The sequence below is a fragment of the Lagenorhynchus albirostris genome, chromosome 9 (genome assembly GCF_949774975.1).
Source record: "Lagenorhynchus albirostris chromosome 9, mLagAlb1.1, whole genome shotgun sequence".
In the NCBI taxonomy this organism is placed as follows: Eukaryota; Metazoa; Chordata; class Mammalia; order Artiodactyla; family Delphinidae; genus Lagenorhynchus; species Lagenorhynchus albirostris.
Genome location: NC_083103.1, coordinates 64,627,637 through 64,649,310, shown reverse-complemented (window position 1 = coordinate 64,649,310; position 21,674 = coordinate 64,627,637). Strand labels below are relative to the sequence as shown.

The window sequence follows — 21,674 nt, the reverse complement described above, 5'->3', positions numbered from 1 at the left end:
GCAAGCAAAATGGTAGGTAAAACATAGTAAAAACATCAGCAAAAGATGGATTACTATCTCTATCTATACAGCAAATAAATGGCTCTAAGATTTACCGAAGGTCTTGGGCAGGTCACTTAATTTCTGCTCAGATACAAAATGAGGATAAAAGTTGCATTTACCTACAATGTTAATACATGTAAAATGTTTAACCTAGCACCTGACATACACTAAATTCTTATCATAGATTCATGAAACATGACTATGTACTCTTAAATCCTCTTTGGAAGTTTAGGGGTGGGAAATATATATATATATACACATACACATACATATATATATATTTTTTTAATTTATTTTTTGGTTTGTTAGAATTAGAGGAGGCTTCATGATGAAGGAAGTATGTTGACTGTGTTTTGAAACATAGGTATCTTTTGACATAGAGAAAGCTCCGAGAATTTGCTTCTAACCCAGAGATGTAAAGAGGTACATTTTGCCAGCTAGCTGTCTTTCTCAAAAAGTTAGGATGATATTCTAACCTTTCACTATAAAATATGACAGGAAAGAGGCAATGGGGGGAGGAGGGGAGGGGAGGGGAGGTAATCTGAGGATTTCTAGTCTGTCCAGCCCTTAGCATTTCACAAACTGGGACCGTGAGAGGCAATGTAGGAACTGGACCCAAAGCCTTTGTTCCAGGGAAATTTCAAATAGAGGATCAAAATTTAATTTCAAAATTGTTCAGTGAATCGCCAACTCTGCTTTGAACAATTGGAAATATGATAATTAACTTTTCCTACATCAGGGTTAGACAGACAGACAGACACACACACACACACACACACACACACACACACACACAGTTTTACCTGCTCATCAGTGCAGGAATCCATCTCTGACTGGCTTTCTTACTCTACCACCCACCCTCCCTTAGGCAATTTCAGCCACTCCCAGAAAAAGATCTAGCTAACAGAAGTGTAGCCCAAACAAATACTTAACAAAAAAAATGAAAGAAAAGGCAAGAGAAATGTTATTGTATACCCCTGTGGACCTAACCAAAATTAAAACTCTAAAGTAAGCTTTATTCTATTTCATAGGCAACAATTCTATTTTTAAAAGGAAATCTGTTAAGGGTAAGGGATTAGGAAAATGGTAATAAATTGAAAGAAAAAATAAAAGTCCTCGAGGGAGTGTTTCACAAAAGAGAGAGTTGCCTGCTGAGGAGTAAAGGAAATTGCTGGCTTCTCCGAGCCACTTTGGAGGATGGGGCAAGGGAGATCAAGGTAGATACTCCTGCCTGGCTAACAGTGAACTCCTTTAGGACTTGCTGGCAAGAGGAAGCTGTGGGCGAGGTGTTTGCTAGGCAAGTCTTCTCAGTAAAGTGATTCCTTAAGTCTTCAGGTTCCTTCCTGGAGGTCATGTGACAGGTTATTTCTGGTGTCCAATCTGAAGACTCTGGGGCCAAAAACAGCTGTCACCCCACCTCCACTCCCCACTGCCACCTTGTTATATTTCCTGTGCTTGGGGCTTTTTTTTTTTTTGAATTTTTTTTTTTTTTGGCTGCACTGGGTCTTTGTTGCCGCGTGCAGGCTTTCTCTAGTTGCGGTGAGCAGGGGCTACTCTTCGTTGTGGTGCGCGGGCTTCTCATTGCAGTGGCTTCTCTTGTTGCGGAGCATGGGCTCTAGGTGCGCCGGCTTCAGTAGTTGTGGCACAGGGGCTTCAGTAGTTGTGGCCCTCGGGCTCTAGAGCGCAAGCTCAGTAGTTGTGGCACATGGGCTTATTTGCTCCGCAGCACGTGGGATCTTCCCTGACCAGGGCTTGAACCCGTGTCCCCTGCATTGGCAGGCGGATTCTTAACCCCTGCACCACCAGGGAAGTCCCGCTTTGGGGCTTTTTGACTAAGAAAGAATTTTCACTTGAGTTAAAAGAAATAAACACATGAAGACACCACCCTCCCAAATCCCAAATATACTTTAATGTAGGGCTAGAGCGTGGCAATCCTTTTGAAATTCAGAGGAGGCCTCACTGGAAAAAAAAAAAATGCATTCCTCTGATTTTTACCTATGGCTTTCTCTGCTGGTTCAGTTTAAATCCTCTGTTACCCTATTGCACAAAACTCACTCTTCTAGGTTTCTCTAATTTTCTGCAAATGTTCCAAATAATTGTTATTTTCAGACCTCCTGGTCCATGAAATCTAAATGTACAAGTGGCAAGAATCTTAGGGATTACCTGAGGTTGTCCAACCGCTTCAGACCTAACCAGAGGTTTGATTTTCCCAAGCAGCAGAGCTCAGAAAGCCCTTCAGAGAAAAGATGCTGTGACCCTCTCTGGGCATGATTTCAGGGGGCAGATGTCAGTGCTTCAGACCTCTGTTCCCAGGCTCTTTGCATTCTACCTCAAAGCCTCCCTGTGTTCCTGACTCCTTGTATTAGGGCTTCTCTTGACCCTGCCCACATCCAGCCCACTAGCAGGAAGGCTGAGATCACTTACCACTTGGTTTGGATTTCAATACCAATATTCCCTCTGTTTATGGAAGAAGATTTGTCCCTTACTTGGAGGATTTTTAGGCATTTCCCATGAATAGATCAGAAAGAGGGGTTTAAGAGAAAGCCTCAAAATCACACAAGGAAAGCATTTACTCACTTGCTGCAAACATAAAGCAGAACTTGGATGAGGTAAAACATGGGCCAGAGTTTGGGAATTTATTCCTCCCTGTACCCACGTGCCTCCTTAGCATGGACAGTCAAGCTGTTTCTAACTGCCAACAAACTTGTCCTGACATCCTGTTCTCACACTCAGGTTCTTTGCTTTCTCTTTTAATTCCTGTCTTTATGCCAGCTGGAAATTCTGCTGTTACAAAAAGTAAACATGACTCAAAAAGAAACCCACAGAAAAGCAAAACAAAAAAAACCCAACTCCTTCTCTCCCTTCCCAAGTCACATCTCTGCAAAGCCTGTTCTTTGACTACCCATGTGACCACAGTTGCTCATCTGGTCTTGTCTGCCATTAAGGCCGGGGTGGTCTTCCCCTGGAGTCTCCCGCAGGCTCATTGCTGTTTTCCATCTCTCCACAGCTTCATTCTGGGCCAGAGGGCAACATTTTCTAACCCCGACTGCCTCCTCTGGGCTTGCAGGAGTGAGGCCTAAGCCAAATTATGAAATCTTCCAAGGTCTTTGGGTCTTGGCCTTCCCATGCTCTTTTTTTTTTTTTGTGGTACGCGGGCCTCTCACTGCTGTGGCCTCTCCCGTTGCGGAGCACAGGCGCAGGCTCAGCAGCCATGGCTCACGGGCCCAGCCGCTCCGCGGCATGTGGGATCCTCCCGGACCGGGGCACGAACCCGTGTCCCCTGCATCAGCAGGTGGACTCTCAACCACTGAGCCACCAGGGAAGCCCACCCCATGCTCTTTGATACTCTTTTTCCAGTTGGAAAATCAGGCAGGTGTATTAGGTAAACACCTAAGTATACTCTCTTATATGAGTTGTAGTGTTACTAAGTTAGCAATACAGTATGACATAGGCAGAATGGGAAATAAGCCTTAAACATTTCTTAATTATCTCTAAAATATTTCTCTCCATTCTCACTATGTTGTTCTGGTCCAGACCTTTATCATCTTTTACTTGGACACTAGCCTCCTGAGAAATCTGCATGTTTCCTGTCTGTCTCTAGCCTCTTTATTCTATGCATTTCACACTGCCACCACTGTAATCTATAGAAAATGAAGGTCTGCCTATATTGAATCCTCTGCTTAAATGCCTCTGTACTTAAAAGATAAAAGGTAAGTTCCAAAAGATAAAAGCTAAGATCCATAGCATGGCATTCAATTCCCATCTCCTGGTCCAACCCAAGGCACACTTCAGGTGACAGGAACTGCACACATAATATTGTTTCTTGACCACTCCATGCTCTACACACCCTGGGTCTTTCTCCTGGAATGTCATTCCCTAAGTTCTTTCCTAAAGAACTTTTTATCCCTCTAAGCTAAGCACAGAGATCCTACCCAGGCATCATTTAATTCAGAAACATCCACTCGCATAACATCCTGTGAATAACTTATTCATAGCACTTGACACTTTATATTTTTCTTAAAATGTGTTGGGCTACTTTACTATCAATATTTATAAAATGTATTTATTGCAGATGATTTGGAAAATACAGGAAAATATGAAAAGAAAGCCAAATGAAAGCATCTAGAGATAGTCTACTAACGGTTTGAGGTATATTTTCCAATCTTTGGCTCTATGCATAGATTCATATTTTCTTCTCTCTTGTTCCTTCTCACACAGCACACACATATACACAAAAACACCCACTCGCCTATCTAACATATTTTGTAATCACTTTTATTTTCCACTTAAAAATACATTATGAGCTTTGTTACAAATCCTTAAGTGTCCAGAGAGTAAGCTCCATGAGGGATTGGAATGTGTGTGTACAAAACAAATACGGAGAGACATTTAGATGAGTGAATAGCATAGGCTCTCAAGGATTATTTGTTGAACTAATTTAATAAAGAAAATGATGACAGGAGAGAGCAAAAAGAATATGAGAAGAACTAGAGCACATGGAAGGTAGAGAGACAAAGAGAAGAAAGTCAGAAATCATTTGAGCAGGGTGTTTACGACTTTTAAAGTTTTTATATACTTTATAGTTGATTACCACTATAGCCTTCTGAAGTAGCTATAATAGTTATTTACAAATCAGGAAAAGGAAACTCAGAAAGGTTAAGTGACTTGCCCTAGCTTGTGCACTTAATAAGTGGCAGAGCTGGTTGCGGGAATCCATAAACTGTATTTATCTTACTCCACATGACTTCTGAAAAAGAAAAAGCAGCAACAAGATCCCTGCTGAGGTCCGGGAGCTCAGAGCGGTGTTCCTGCCACCTGTTGTGGCACCTGGCACGTAGCTGGTGCTAAGTAAGTGATTTTTGAACTGACTGAGGAGAAGGGGTGAAAAAGAACAAACAAGCAGATGATGGTCAGTATCTGGGTTTAGGCATCCTCAGTCCACTTTTCTCCCTCTTCACCATGCTTGCCTGATCTGACAAAGCAGGAGATGCTAAATGCCTGCTTTCAGTCTACACCAGCTTCATAGTTCTCCATAAACGCAAACTGATTACGTTAAATGTACTGGTTCCCTTTGCTCTTGGAAAATGTTCAAAATATTCTCCCAGCTTAAAAGGCTCCTCATAATAGGACCCACAGCGTCCCTGTCTTTATGTCTCATTTCTGTTCTCTTCTTCATTCCAAACACCTCTAAATCCCTGAAAGTACTGGTACATTCTTCCCCTGCTCTTCTTTAGTAACTATTACTTTGATCCTTTCTTTACTGACTCTATTAGTTTTCTATTGATGTGTAGCAAATCACCACACAGGGAGCAGCTTTATACAAACCTCACTGCTTCTCTGGGTCAGATGCCTGGCATGGTGTGGCTGAGTTCTTTTCTTAAGGTCTCACTGGTCTAAAATCAAGGTATTGGCCAGGGCTGGGGGTCTCCTCTGCAACTGAGGTTGCTCTTCCAAACTTCCTGGTTATTGGCAGAGTTCATTTCCTGGTAGTTACAGAACAGTGGTTGACATCTCCTTGTTACATTGTTCCCTTCCTCTTCAAACCAACAACAGTGCATCAGATCTTTCTGGTGCTTTGAACCTCTCTGGTTTCTGCATCTGCCTCTCTCTTCTGTTGTAAGGGTTCATGTGATTACATTACACACACTTGGATAATCAAGGCTAACCTCACTATCTTAAGGTCGTCTAATTCATTTTTATTTATTTATTTTGGCTGCTCCATGAGGCTTGTGGGATCTTAGTTCCCCCAACCAGGGACTGAACCTGGGCCCCCGACAGTGAAGGTGTCGAGTCCTAACAACTAGACCTCCAGGGAATTCCTGGTCGTCTAGTTTATAAACCCAATTAGATCTGCAAAGTCCCTTTACCATGTAACATAACGTATTCACAGGCATAACACCAGAGGGTGAAGGTCATGGCGGTCAAATTTCTGCCTACCCCACTGATCACTCCAAAGTTGGCTTAGTGTCCTTAGAGGACCCATGCCCATTCATTTCTGGACTGTAAGCTTCATGAGGGCAACGACTGAATCTATTTCACAAGTCAGTGATGTGTTGGAGCCAGCTTGTAGCAACTAACAAGTGCCTATCAGTAAATATTCAGACATTTTGCAATCCAGCTGTTAAACATAGATATTATCAAGAAACAAAAGTTTGTAATCAAATAAATTTTATTTTCTAAAGGGAATAAATAATCAGACTTATCACTTCCTATTTATTGTACTACTGTTTACTCTTATCTTTTCTCTTGAGGTTATCTTCATTGATTGTGTCTCTGTGGTGGAAACACTATTTATTGATGTGCACATCTCTTCCTAACTCCCTGTTCAGTGATGTCGCATTGGTAGCTTGAAATTGGCCATAGTGGTTGTATTTATACCGTGGAAGTCAGAAAACACTAGCTGACGGCTTGATTTATTGTTTACTTCTCTATTTTTTTTTTTTTTTTTGGCCGCATCAAGCAGCTTGCGGCAACTTAGCTCCCCGACCAGGGATTGAACCTGGGCCCTCGGCAGTGAGATTGCAGAGTCCTAACCACTGGATCACCAGGGAGTTCCCTAGTGTTTATTTCTTTTGTCATAGGTGAAGAAACTAGGTAGGAAGGGTAATAAGTTTGTCCAGATTCAATCAGCTAATATAAGGTAGAAGCCAACGTGGTCTGAACCCACAGCCTGGACTCTGAACAACTACACTGAAATTGAAGCAAGAACAAGGCTGTGAGTAGGTAGAGTTTAAAGCCTTGCCCCTGGCAGTGTGTTCAAAGGGCCGGAAGAGGCAGCACCTGGGAACTTGTTAGAACATTGACGTTCGAGTCCCATCCCAGATTTACAAAGACAAAATGTGTCTTTTTAAAATGCTTTTACAATATACCCTAGAAATTCCAATGCACCTTAAATTAGAAAACCACTGTTTTGGGAGGCAGATGTACCAACAGGTGACTACACTACGGATTGTCATTAGAGCTAAAGAGGTAGAGAAACACTGTCAGGGTTTTTGCAAAATTGAGGTGGGTGCTTCCTCTATCCTGTGCCACATTACAATCACCTACAGAGCTTTATATAATACCAGGGCCTTGGCCATTTAAAAGTAATTCCAATATATAGCCAGGATGGAGAACTTGTCAGAAGTGCCTTGTTACTTACACCAGGCTTAGATGGATACAGTCGTCCCCAGTTATCAAAACAAACAACCAAACCAATGTCTGTGGCTCTGACCCTGGATCTTAGAGGCACCAACCATCTCCTGCCCAGGGCTGTAATTGCCCCTCTCCTCCAGAGTGGTTTCCTGGCCTTGCTCTCCACGCAAACAGCCTTGCCTTCCCACCCCAAACAGACCCTCTGGCTCCTAGGATTTCATGTCACGTGCCCCTCACCTAACACATCCTCTTTTCTCCTTGCCGCTAAGCCATGTCCTTTCCTTTTTTTTTTCTTTTAGCTCACATGACATCACCTCTGTCACCGGGATCAAATTTTACCACAGATCCTTGAAAACAAACCGTACAAAATAAACAGAAGGATTTAAGGGAGGCTACATAATTGTTTGTTCAAATCAAGCATTCTCCTTTTTTAAAAAAGCTAGATTCCTTTTGTCTGGGTCCTCTGTTGTGTGGTAACAATCCAAGGCCCACAAAAGAGCTCCGAGCTCCCTCCCACACGTACTGCTTTCTCTCCAGTACCAGGCTGTGCTCTGGTCAACCGCAAGGCAACAGTACTTGACTCCTGCTGGGCAGTTTTCAAAACAGGTCTCAGAAGAAGCCAGGAACAAACTGATGCTTCTCGGTTTCTCCCAACAATCCCTCCCCAGGGTTCAGATTTACACAGCGACTCCTGTTATCAACTTTGATCTCTTTAAAGAGGTCCCTTGTCTCTGTCTGAGCGATACAGAGCCTCCGTGAGAACAGCAGTAAGAAAGCTTATGATCTTCCTCTCACATGATCAACAGACTGATTGCGTCTTCTGGTTTAGTAACTTCCTCTTTATTCACGCCAGCTGCTGAACAAGTTGCCAGTAACCCTGATTGGGGACGTAATTGGTTCTTTGGATTCTGTTCCATTCCTAACCATGTTTCAAGCTTGTAATTAGGTAGTGGGTTATGTAGACTGAAAAAAATGGTTCAGCTGAGTGCAAGAGAAAGTCTTTCCGGGTTACTCTTTCATCCTAAAAATTCATGAAGGCATGCAAACCAACTTCACTTATTTCCTCTTTTGTTTCTCAGAGAAAAGGTTTTTTTTGTTATTGGCGTTTATTTTTTGGGGGGGATGGGTGTTAGAGGTGATGGGTGGTGGCTTACAGAAATTCTAGGAAAAAGACATGGAAATGAATTATATTTAAAACAAGCAAACTGAAACAGTCTCTAAGAAGTCCAGCAAAACTCCTTTGACAATTGAAAAGTTTCAGCTTGATATGAGCCCTCACTTGAACTTTGTTATTTAAAATTTCCTATATTTAAATTATAAATTCTAGGAACATAGATATTTATTTATGCATACATACATTTAAGCATGAATTCATTCATTTGTACAATAGATATTTACTGAATGTTTGATACAAACAATAGGTTCAGAGTAAACAGAAATAAATAAGACATATTCTCTGCCCTCAAGCAGCTCATAATCTAAAGGGACAGAAAAGTGTAAAGGTATAAATTCTCTAATATCTTACGTGTGCTAAAATGGACATTTCTAGAGAGTACAATGGGATCCCAAGAATCAACTCTATAATGGTGGCAGTAGCTGGGTGGGAAATTTTCTTAATAAAGCAAAAGAGATAAAGAGGAGGAAATTTCTAGAAAAAAAAACCTTTAAGATCACCTTTCTATAATAAAAACTGAGGTGCTCAGATATTACGTCTAGCTTGCCTCATTTTTTCTGCAGATGACAGCACAGTCCTGACCAGGATCAAACTATACCACAAATCCTCAGAAACAAATTTGTACAAAATAAACAGAAGAATTAAAGGGATGGTATATAGTTCTGTTTGTTCAAATCAAGTATTCTCCTTTTCTTTAAAAAAAAAAAAGCCTGTCTAGTGCTGTCTTTTACATGATACCCATACATCAACTGGGGTAACCCTACTCCCTGAACTAAGAATACTCAGAAGTCCCATGCCACAATCAAAGCCGTTTCTAAGAGTTATCCCTGGAGGACTTAGGTTTCCATTGTCACTTCTAGCTCTGAGTTCCTGCTCCCACAAATCAGCTCTATTTAAGCATTATTTCACCTTCCTTGCGTAATGCCCCCGATTTACATCACTTTGGCTCAAGTATAGAATTTCAAATCTCTTCCTTGATCTTAAAAAGCACCACCAACAAAATCATGTTGGTAGGGTTCTCATACTTGTAACAACAGTGTAAGGAGCAAAGAACCAAATCCCTGTGAGAACCCATGACCCATCTGAACCAGTCCACCTTTGTCTTTTGGCCACCAGGACACAGTGGTGTCACCTGCTTATTCTTCATCTTGGTGGTGTCCATCCGCCTTTCCCCCTCTCTTCTCCTTCCAGGTGGGCCTCCTGGCTTGCTCCGAGGAACTGCAAATTCTTTTTACACTGTTCAGTATAATATGGTACTCTCCAGTCCCACCCCCAAAATTCAGCTCGAGGTTACTTTTGCTTATTCAAAATCCTACAGGGTCTGAGTAACCCTGGGATGGTGCTTTTGTTCTCAGGAGAAATTACACCTCTAATACAATCTGCTTTTCTTAGAAGGTACTTACAGTATTATATAGCAATCTCCTCCTACATTACACCCGGCACTCTTCACATTTGAGGATGACATTACCATTCATCAAACTCTGCCTTCTTTTCTTCTTATTTTTGTTCTGGTTTTCTTTGGAACTGGTTTGCAAGAAATCCAGTTCTGTTACCGTACAGCCATGCCTCACTATGAACTCCAAACATAGTCAGATCATGATTTTGTTGAATTTGGATGCCTTAACTCTCTAGACACCCAAAACACTCAGGAGCAAGTATTATCCACCAGTCATGATATTTAAAATGTGCCTCTATCTCTGGATTAATTTACTTGTTCTATAAACTTGAATCATGCACCATACTTTAAATTAATCTTTGTTCTGTTCTAGACGAGTTCACAGTCTGACCAAATATAAATCCCAAAATGCTTTAATGAAAGGGACCATCTTTGGAATTAGTGCAAAGCCTCTCAAGGGGGTGGCTTTAAAGGGACAATCTTCTTTTGTAGCCTATTTTCCAGTTCATTAGTTAGAACATTAATTCCATGCTTTGCAGTTGTGCCTCGTACTACACACTCTACCTCCTGGGATAGCATGGTGGAATACCCTTTGAAAAGAAAAAAAGAGTTGTAGAAATGGAAGGTTTAAGATTCTTCCCCCACCCCCAGTTGTGACTTAGAAAATCCTCTGCAATGTTTTTATAGCGCCTGAAGCATTATAAATATTACTCTATATTATAATCATGCAATTACTTGTCTGTCTCCTCTCCTAGACATGAATCTCTGCAGGGCAGGGTTAGGGTTTACCAAAACTCAGTTCCTAGCATAGGAGACTGAAACTGGCAGTGTACTCACAGGAGCTTTATGGAAGAAAAGGGAGGGGAAAGAAGAGAGAGAGAAAAGAAGCTATCATGACTATCCTTTGCGGGAGGGAGATTATTCTACACAATTGCTTCGATTTGGCATCTGGGAAAATCTCCCTTCAGGGGTGTGGTCAATCTTATAGTTTGTGGATGGCTTAGTACCAGGATGTCAGCTGTCAGCTACCCCAAGCTGGGTATAGTCTAGGCACTGGGATTAAATATCTTTTGTAAGATGGGCAAATAATATTAAAGTCTTGTAGATATTTAAAAACAATTTTTTTTGGCCACGTGACATGTGGGATCTTAGTTTCCCGACCAGGGCTCCAACATGCACCCCATGACGTGGAAGCTCGGAGTCTTAACCAGTGGACCGCCAGGGAAGTCCCGAAGTCTTATAGATATTTTATGCCAAACTCTACTACATCATACTCCATGAACATCACTGCTGCTGGTGACCAAAATGGGATTCTAACCCTAAGTTTTATTTTGTTAAAATGCTTTCAATTTGTCATATCTTAGTCTTATCGGCTGAACTTTGTCCCACTCCCCAACTGATATGTTGAAGCTGTTACCCCCAGTACCTCAAAATGTGACTGTATGTGGAGATAGGACCTTTAAAGAACTGATTAAGGTAAAGAGAGGCTTTCAGGGTGGGTCATAATCCAGCTGACTGTTGTCCTTATAAGAAAAGAAACCAGGACACACAAAGAGACACCAGGGGCACACATGCACAGAGGAAAGACCGTGTGAGGACACACACACAAACAACCATCTGCATGCCAAGGAGAGGGGCTTCAGAAGAAACCAATCCTGCCGACAGCTTGAGGGCTTCCAACCTCCACAACTATCAGAGAATGAATTTCTGCTTAAGTCACCCAGTCTGTGTGGTGTTTTGTTATAGCAGCCCCAGAAAAGTAACACACTTAGAAATATCACTGATCTCTAGCAAAAATTATTAAGGTTAATCTTGATTCTTCCATTAACCAGAAAATATTCACTTTTTAAAATTTAACTTTAAAAATTGAATGAATGGAGTGAGTTACAAAGTACAAGGATCTAGAAAAATATTTCCAAGTTAAAATTAAGAAGAAACCTACCTGGATGCTCCCAGATAAATCTCTTATCTTTGGAAAATCTGAGTTTTCTCATTTCTGAAATAAGACTGTTGGAAAGATAACATTTTATCCCTTAACTTTAAGAGTCTGTAATTTACTGCTAAGTATATCATTGGTAATGCTGGTTCTGATGGTGGTGGTAAATAGTAAAGGGATTCAAGCCAGGATTTCACCAGCCACGGGTATAAGAAGATTTTATAATCAACATATGGCATGTGTTTGCATTGTCTTGAAGACTATCATTAGAAACTAACTTTTTCAGAAGACTAGGAATCTATCATGTGATTATATTTTATTACAATCGGCTAGATTATGCTTCAGTAACAACCAAACTCTGAATCTCCATGGCTTAACAGCTGACTTATTTCTCTTTTCACTGTACACTTCCAGTGCCTGTCAGCACTGTTCATACCAGTCACTCAGGGGCCCACACTGATGAGGGTTTAATCTTCAACAATTACTCTGGCAGGGAATAAGATGGGGCAAATTGAGCATGGCTCTTAAAATTTCTGCTCAGAAGTGGCCATATGCCACTTTCATTCAGATTTCATTGGGAAAAGTAAATCACATGGCTATGCCCAATATTAAAGTAGGTTAGGAGTATAATTTTTCTATATGACAGAAAGGACAAGAAATGAAATATTTGTGAATAGCTTGGAGATGATGATAACCAAAATGCTAAAGGATACTCCCCAAATCTGATTGTATTCATGGGTAAACATGATTTGGAAATTTTAAGCTATCAGCTCTAGGAAATGCTGCTTTAAGCTTGAGAGTTAGTTTTACTACAAGAAGAAGAAAAAGAAGGAGGGGGAAGAGGGGGAAGAGGAAGAAGAGAAGGAGGAAGAAGAAGAGAAGACGTATTCCACATACTAGGAAGCAAGCTTCTGAAAGTCATTACTTCAAGAGGTGGTATAGACTGAAAAATGGCTTCAGAAAAAGTCTAAATTAGTACATGGAGTTGAATCCATGCCAACCAGTAATGAGAAAAAAAATTATGATATCCCAATGTCCCCAGTCATTGAATCACTCAGTTTTGTTTTGTTTTGTTTTAAGCTGGGAGTTAACACATTAATATCCAATGTACTAATAATAATTCAGTAGTAACAGCACTTCTGGGTGCTCATAGAAACAAATATAATGTCTTGAAATTTGAATTTTCTGTCAGCTCATGTTTTATTTATTCAGTCAGTGAAGGGGGACAATCAATTTCATAGCATAAAATACAGCGGTGCCAAAAAATCTAGGACAGCAGCTCTCAAAATTGTTGATTATGTAAATTGTTCTGAATACATAGTGGATGTATTCTCTCTGCTAGGCACTTCACACATAGTATAATGTTCACTCTTCTCCTCAACCTGGAGCTGCAACGTGCATGACCCTGAGCTGTTCCTAGAGGCCTGTAGGGCCAAGACTGATGGACACTTGACATGAAACCATCCTCCTTTTTTGGGAAAACTTTGGGTTTGATCAATTGTCATGAGTGGGAATAATCTAGGGTACAGTATCAAAAAAGCCATCGCCCCAAAATTACTTAGATAATTAACAAGGAAAGAAAATCATGTCCATGAATTATCAACTGGGCAGACTTTAGTCCCCAGTCCCTAACTTAAGATAAGAAGAATATCATTTCAATACACCTTTGAAAAAAAATAAAGAATTCTCACCAGAGGAGGGCCAAGAAACAAACATAAGAGATATCTGAAAAGATTCCTTTGATGATATACATCTCTTGAAATTCCAAATTTTACACTGTTTTGTAAAAAGAAGAAATTAGTTAGCTAATTAGTCTGGCAAAAGAAAGAGTCTGTTCTGATCATTGACCAAGACTCTCCGAAAAATGTTATTGGTTCTATTTTACAGATGAAGAAACTGAGGCTCAAAAAGGTCAAATCATCAGTTCAAAATCCAAAGTTGACCTTCTTTATTTACCTCCTTCACTTTCTGAGCCCTTTTTACTTCTTCCTTTCTACCTCAAATGCCTTTCTTTTTCTGCTCGCTGCTAGAATTTCAAAATCTGGGATCAGAGAAGACCCCAGTGGGCTGCATTCTCAAGAAACAATGACACACATCATTCCAGCTTTTCCCCAGGCCCTTTATTTGCTTCCTAAGAGATTCAGACAGAATTTTACTTTTTAATCCTTATACCGGGATTTGCATTTCAAAACCAAGTTTGAGATATTGATTGATTTTTGATGAAAGAAGGAATCCTTCATGGTGAGATTATGAACTTCAGGGAGAGAGAAATGTCAGTGACGGCTTTCCTGGTATCCTTGAAATCACACCACCACAGCATCAGCCTACACAGAGGGATGGCCTTGCTCTGATTCTTCCAATCCAGGCACCAGAAATCTGCTAGGCAAAGATGGTCATTCTTGAGTAGGGCCCATGAATCAAGAAATTTAATCCCTCCCGCAAAAAAAAGCTTTCAAAAAATATAGGGCATGAGGGAGATGATTTCAGACACCTAATCCAACCACAATGTTTAAAAAGTGGGAAAATCCACAAGCATCCGTGTTCTCATCTGCTCAGAGGTGAGTCATCCACTCTTTTAGCCTTTTCAGTCATTCACTCAGCCTGTGATTCTCCTCTTATTAAAACATCTGGTTACTCCTACAGATGTTTCCAGACTGACTAGTGCACCCTTTCTTCACAGCTGGCTGGATCCCCATCTTGTAAAAGAGTCTGATCTCTTTCAGTTGGGGCTCAGGAGCATTTCAACACAGGACTAGCATAAGGATAATTTGAACTAATCAGAGGTCTGCAAAGGAAACAGCTATGTACCAAAATTTGTGCTATAATCCAGTCAAAGAAAGACAGGGACATGAATAGAGGGGGCTACTTGCCAGAAACCTCTGATCCTGCCCTGCTTTTCCCAGAGCTATTTGGCAAACCAGCAAGCACTTGAGTGTAATTTCTTCATTGGTACTTGTCTCCTTTTTTTCCCCAGTGATGCAACTTGCTTACTCACCAAAGTCTCAACAACCTACTTAAGCAAGCAGAAATGGGAATTTCCATGGAACATATTTCTAGAGAACTTCTGGTGTTGGCCATTGAACCAGAAGCAGCTGTGTTATCTAATGTACACAAAATGCTAACTAACCCCTTTTGCTACCGTCACTCCTCCACTCCAATATTTTAATGTTCAACCAGAGAGACTAAATTTAGAATATGCCTCTTTTCTGGGAGCTCTAAGTACATCTAAAGAGCTAAATCTGAGAAATAAAATCAGAAACTGAGAAGTGACCTGGAAACAGGATTTTTCTGGGGCTCCTCATTAGATGTCTCAGCTCAGGGTACTTTCAGTTGACTCACAGCTCAGCAAACTCCTATGGAAACTTACTATGAGCTGCTAAAATAGTAACATGGATACAAAGAGAAAAAGACCAGTACCAGACTAATGTTTTTCACAGTCTGATGGAGAAGATAAGTAAAATAATTCGTATCTAAAAATTAGATGATTCTAGAAGGCGGACACTGCCAACTGGTGTTAAAAATCATCTTCAGAGAAGAGCTCTAAGCTCCTCAGTCCATGATGCTGGTGACGTTGTGTTTCTTGATGTCAGCATGCTCAGTTTGTGTAGCTACATGCATTTTTCTGTATGAATTTTTTATGTATATCTGTATTCTATATGTACTATTTTAATTCAAAAATCTTTAAAAACCCGTTCGACTAATTACATAAATTTGGCTCTAAATCCCCAGCATTGTTTCTAATAATCATCCTAATAATATTTAACATTTGACCAACTTAAATACCTTTGTCCAACAAGGAGGGATAAACACAAGTAAGCAACAACAACAATGACAACAAAAATGGCTTCTTTGATCAAATATGACAGTGTGCCAGGCACCGGACCAGGCACAGGAGATCAAAAGTCACAGTGCAGGGGAGAAGTCTCTTAGCGATCAGAGGTCTCAAACGGAGACTTAGACTGCCTGTGCTGTTTTCAAGCATACAGTTCAAAGGGGGGAGGTGGGAAGAGAAAGAAGTATTTGAAGATTTTGGGGTAAAGCACGCTCTTTCTGGTTAATTGCTAACCACATGACTAGCTAGTGGCATGTGCCCACCTGCTTCATACACTTATGCCCACTTGCAGGGCCCCAACCTGTTCTAGGCTCTTCTATTCTCAGGGTTGCCATCTGCAATTCTAATTCTCATGTCAGCATCAAGCTCTATGAGGAATCACTGAGCAACCTGTAAGATCTTCAAGCAGCAATTGTGCAGTTAACACAGATCTATAGGCCGGGCTTGGTAGTGACCACACCAATAAAACAAAAATCAACCATCCCCTTCATAGGTGGTGTGGAAAGCCCAGTGAATCTCTCATTAACCTTCTAAGTAGCTACGGTCATACAGTCAGCACTAACCATCCTCATAAAATGAAGGAGTAAAAGTAAAAATCATAACCGATCTTTACTGTTTTTTTTTTTTTAAGTGGTGGACTTATTTGTATCTCAGGATATTGTAAAATGTTTTCTCTTGCCCTTGTCTTTTTCATTTTGTCTCCATCCTGGCTTCCCTCCCCGAGCCATTGCTTCTGCTCCAGTTGCCTTGTTGCTGTTTATAAAGCTGTGGCCACCCAGCCTGTGAGGTGGAAGATGGCAGTAATTTTATCTTCCCCATTTTGTATGCCCACTGCCTAAAACACTGTTCAAATATCAAGCAGCCACTCAATAAATGTGGATTAAATGAGGAAGAAAATACAAAGAGCAATCAAATTATGTGAGACTAAATAGGCATGGGGACTTAAAACATAAGAATCCATTTAATCTGCTAGAAAATTCTAGCCCTCAATAAAATGTTAGAATTGGAAAGGATCTGATATATCATTTGGTCCAATATCCTTATTTAATAAATGAGGGTCATGTGCACATAAGTCACAGAGCCAGCCAGGGGCAGCAGGCACAGACCTCCCTCCAGGAGGGAGGTAAATTTCTTGTAAATTTCTTCACCTCAAGAGTAGTCTTTTCTGATTAACCTCCTATTCTCATCACTTGTATCTCTGGTATTGTCTCAGTCAGCCATCCAAAATGGTCTCATGATTTTTCTCCCGATTTGTTTCACTGTCAGTTAATGCGGCTTTGTTTTTTAATGAGTCACACTCTTTTCACTAACTATAGTGACCTTTTCTCAACCTTCCACTACTTCTCTTTTGTTTTAAATATTCTCTAAGTTGCCTAAATTTTCACCATCCTTTTCAAGTTTAAGGGGAAAAGAAAATCATGCATAGTGGAAGGGGGTTTGGAAATTCTATTGTCAAAAATGATGTGAATTGATTGGGGGTGGGGTTGGCAGTGGGGGGAGGTACAGCGTCCCAGACTGGTGAGGAAATACCAGAGCCTAGAAAACGCCAAGCCAGACGGGATAGGGCACACCTTCGAGATCTGGCGAAGAGGTCCCAAAGGACACTTTTTGCAAAGGAATAAAAATAAGTGGATGAGAAAGCTCACCTGGGATATCTTTCCAAAAAAGTAAGCAATGTAAAAATAAAACAAAGTCCACAGTTGGTAGATTCATTCAAATATTCATTTATTCAACTGACATTTAGACGGCACGTTCTTTTGTACTTAACCTCATACCAGATGACTGGGCTATAGTGGAAAGAAACAAACCCTTCCTCAAGGAGTCCAGGTTCAAGAGACAAAGGAATGTTAAAGGAAAGTTCTCAGATGCATTGATTTTGAGCAAAGGTCTAGGTTTATTTGAAACTTGCCACATGGGTACTAACTTCAAAGAAAGCCTATTCAAATCTTGCTTCCACAAAGAGAATCTTTATATTGATAGAAATAAAACAAAACAAAAACACTGTCTTGATGAGATTGTTAGTCTAGATGCTAGAAAGGAATTCTAAAAAAAGTTTATTGATCTAGTCCCAAGATTGTTTAAAGGGTTTAAATTTGTAAAACTATCATACGTATATCCATTTTTGTAGGCTAAACTCTAATTTCACTGACCTGGGAATTAATCAGATATACTACCAATTAGTAATGAAAGATTGCTCAAGTATGTTAATCAAAAAGTAATTATGCTTTTCCTCAGGCTTGAGGCACTTCATTTCTTTTTCAATTCCTAAAATTTATCCTCAGAAAAAGGTGAGACAATATAAAATGAACATAATAATGTTTACTCTATCATGAATAAGGATAGTGACAGAAGTTTTTTGTGACTAATAAGAATTATTAACAAAAACAAAAAAATAATAGTATTAAATATTCAATGTCTATTGCTACAAGTTATGAAGACACATGATCAGTCCCTACTAGGAGAACTTCGGTGGTTTTCTATCCTCTACCACACCCTAGATGGAATGTTCTATCAAGTAACAAATTCTCTTCAATCTGACTCTCATTCACCAAATAGTCTTACCAGTATTTGACTGTCAGTAAAAAGTACTTTGTGGGCAGGGAGACCTGGTTTGAATATCTGCCCCACCAATTAACCAGGTTTGAAGGTTAGAAAAGTTATTTAAACCTTTGAACATTAGTTTCCTCATTGCTAAAATGGAAATAGTTTCTCACTTAATAGAGTCGTTATGGTTACATAAAATAATGCATGTGAAAGTATTCGGCACAAAGTAAACATCCAATAAATTATAATCATTTTAGTTAAATCGCCATCATCATCATCACTTTTTTTTCCAGGCAGTGTGGGTACACCCTGCCCATTGCATGGGGTAGAAATCAAAGCATTAGATTTGAAAGTAAGCTCCAAAACTTGTTAGCTATGAGATCAAGGTAGATCGTTTAAAGTTTCTTATTTAAATTCTTCATTTATAAAACTGGGATGAAGTAAGAACTACATCACAGAGTTGTGGTGACAAGTAATTGAAGTAATACAAGGAAGTGCCCATTAATGGGTGGTTCTTCACTAAATGATATTCCCTTTACTCAGCATGTCCAGATCTGGCATTCTGGCTAATGGAGAGGCATTCCTATGCTATAAATGAATAAATTACCATTTAATTTGTCGGTTCAGTAGTTAAGTATTTTTACTTTTTTTTTTTTTTTTGCGGTACGCGGGCCTCTCACCGCTGTGGCCTCTCCCGTTGCGGAGCACAGGCTCCGGACGCGCAGGCTCAGCGGCCACGGGTCACGGGGCCCAGCCGCTCCTCGGCATGTGGGATCCTCCCGGACCGGGGCGTGAACCTGCGTCCCCCGCATCAGCAAGCAGACTCTCAACCACTGCGCCACCAGGGAAGCCCAGTAGTTAAGTATTTTTAGTGTGAGGTTTGTCCTCTAGAGCCTCTAGGGCCTGCTCATCCCTGGAGAAGGTGATCAAATCACATTAAAGAACCTGCAGAATTGTGGACAAAGTCAGTTATATTACCAATCCTTGTCCACATAAGTCCTGCCCCATGAAATCATCTGTCCTCTGGTTTAAAAGGAGTATAAGCATATTAAAAAGAAATGAAAAACAGAGTACTGAGTTCCATATTGTATATCTTAGAGGGAAAAAAATGGTTGGAAAATTCCTGTGGGTAAAGTCCAGGAGACTGAGTGCAATTTGGGGTTCAGTTGGTTGCTAGGCATGAGAGTAGTTTCTCAGGAAGTCGCACCGTCTGTTGTTACACCCCACGCTCATCCCTGGGCCCCAGGCATTGATCTCTGCTGCATGCTCCAGCCATTCTGAGCTACCTGCTATTCTCTGATGATTTTGTGATTCCTCATTTCAATGCCTTTGTACCATCTAGTCCCTCTAGTAGAAGTGGCTCGGTGCCCCTTTCCCTTACCTTTCTTCTGCATCTGCATATCTTTATGACTCAGCTCAAGTGTCACTTCCTCTGGAAAGACTTGCTTCTATCACACCGTCAATACCCTTTGTCTGTGTTTCTTTGGACTCTGTCTTGACTTTCACTACAGTCATCCAGGGAATATCTTTTTAGTCCCTGTCTTCTTTAAAGCACTGAATGTAGGTACCATGTCTATTCCCCACCCCACCCCCACCCCTTTTTTTTTTACCTCAAGCCTAGCCCACAGTAAGTTCTCACTAATACTTAACTGGAGACTGACTGGTCAAAAATAGAAATAAAAATATGGTCAAAGTTCCAAGCAGAGGTAAAAATAAGCAGCTTTATCTTTAATTGGAGGGTGGAGGGCAAGTGTTGGGATCTTCCAGTATGTTATTCTTAGCAAGTTTTCTGTTATCTGTTTCATTTTGGTTTTACTATGGGGCACATGTTTTTTAATCTCTAAAAGGGGAATAATAATTACCATTCAAGATGACTGTAAGATTTGAAAAAGATAACATATGTGAATGTGCATATGTGGTACCTGAACCAAGGTAAGGGGTCAAGAGATGTTATTCTAACCAAATTATCAGCAGTCTTTTTTTTTTTAAAAAAAAAACAACTTACACACAATAACTAGTGACTGACACAGACCTTACTGAAGGTTTCAAGGGAAAAATAGAGAAAAATGTTTACGTGTCACTCCACACCACAAACCACAGAAAATCCACAGTGGAAGACCTATTTTTGGCTATAATACTATTGGAGATTTCCTCTTGGACCTCTGAGTAACTACCCAGGAGTAGAATTTCTGGATTATATGATAGAATGAACTTTTAAAAACACTGCCAAACAGTTTTACAAAGTGATTGTACCATTCTACATTCCCACGAAGAGTATATGAGAGTTCCAGTTTTTCCACATCTTTGTCAACTTTTGGTTTAGTTGGTCTTTTAAAATCTTAGCCATTTTATACCTAATATCCATAATGGTCTTATATCTCTAATACATAAAGAACTGCTTAAGTTAACATGAAAAAACAAAAATGGTTATGAGTCTTGAATAAGCACTTAACTAAAGATGAGACAGCTAATTCATCTGCTGAGAGTAGGAGCAGGAAAATCCTAAGGAGAAAGATGAAACTTTAAATTAAGCCATGAAAGGAATGAGAACAGTTCATGACCAGTAGAACACAGAAGGATTCCATGGCAACACCGGGAGCCCTGTTGAGGCATTATTCAACAAGGCTGTGCAATTTCTCCAACACTGTTCAGTCTGTTGGGAATAGCAGTGGACAATCGGGGTCCAAGTCAGAGATAATGATCATCACAAATTATTCAGCCCGGCATATCAGGGTGGGATAACTGCTGAAAGAAACAATCCCCAAATTCCAGTGACTTACCTCAAAATAGAGTTTCTCACTTGACATTGAAGTGCAGGTCAATGGATGGTCTCTGCTCCACACAGTCACGAAGGTACCCAAGATCCTTTTATCTTGTCTCTCCTGCAGGCCTTTGAAGTTCTCTTCATTCATCCAATGGATGCAGTAAAAATGCTAGGATTAGACATGGAAGGATTTAATGAGCCAGACCTGGAAGTACTGCTCATCGCTTCCACTCAAACTTCACTGGCCAGAACTTTATCATTGGTTTTAATCTAATTGCCAGGGGAAGCAAATAAAGAAGTTGTATGTCCTGGAGATGAGGATAATAAAGCTACTGGTGACCATTTTCAGTCTCTGACACACAAGGCAAAAGTCAGGTACCAGAATATTTTTGAATATAAGACAAAAACAGAGATATGGGAATTTTTCAAGATCAGTTCATATAATGACATCTCTCATTTCTCCTCCTGAAAGTCGGTTCATGCCCCCACCTTCTTAATTTCCTTCACACTTAGTGCCCAGTCTTCCTTTTTGTCTTATTCTTGGCATAATTCTCAGTTGTACACTAGCGTTCAGGTTCCCCCATCAACTCTCAGCTCTGTGCCAAGAACTCCCCTTTATGCTTGAGTTCACTCCCTCTACTGAGATCCATTCCAGCTGCCTGTGGTCTTATTTACACTTGTGCTCAGGTAGTTGGTTTCCTCTGACATTTTCTTTGCCTATTCAAAATCCTATTCACTCTTCAAGGCTCAGCTTGGTTCAAAGGACACTTCTCTGGGAAGCTTTTCCATAATAACCAAATACCTGGGCCGGAGACATGCTTTTTGATTCTAGATCTTCCATTTATTGATTTT

At 40.4% G+C, this 21,674-nt stretch overlaps 1 long non-coding RNA gene across 1 annotated transcript in view; it reads right to left on the bottom strand.

Moving 5' to 3' along the window:
• Positions 1-20,936, bottom strand: part of LOC132526223 (uncharacterized) — a 41,794-nt gene extending 20,858 nt beyond the window's left edge. The window contains exon 1 of the long non-coding RNA XR_009542500.1: positions 20,835-20,936. This is a non-coding gene — a long non-coding RNA (uncharacterized LOC132526223). The remainder of the gene's footprint in view (positions 1-20,834) is intronic.
• Between the last annotated feature and the right edge of the window lie 738 nt (positions 20,937-21,674).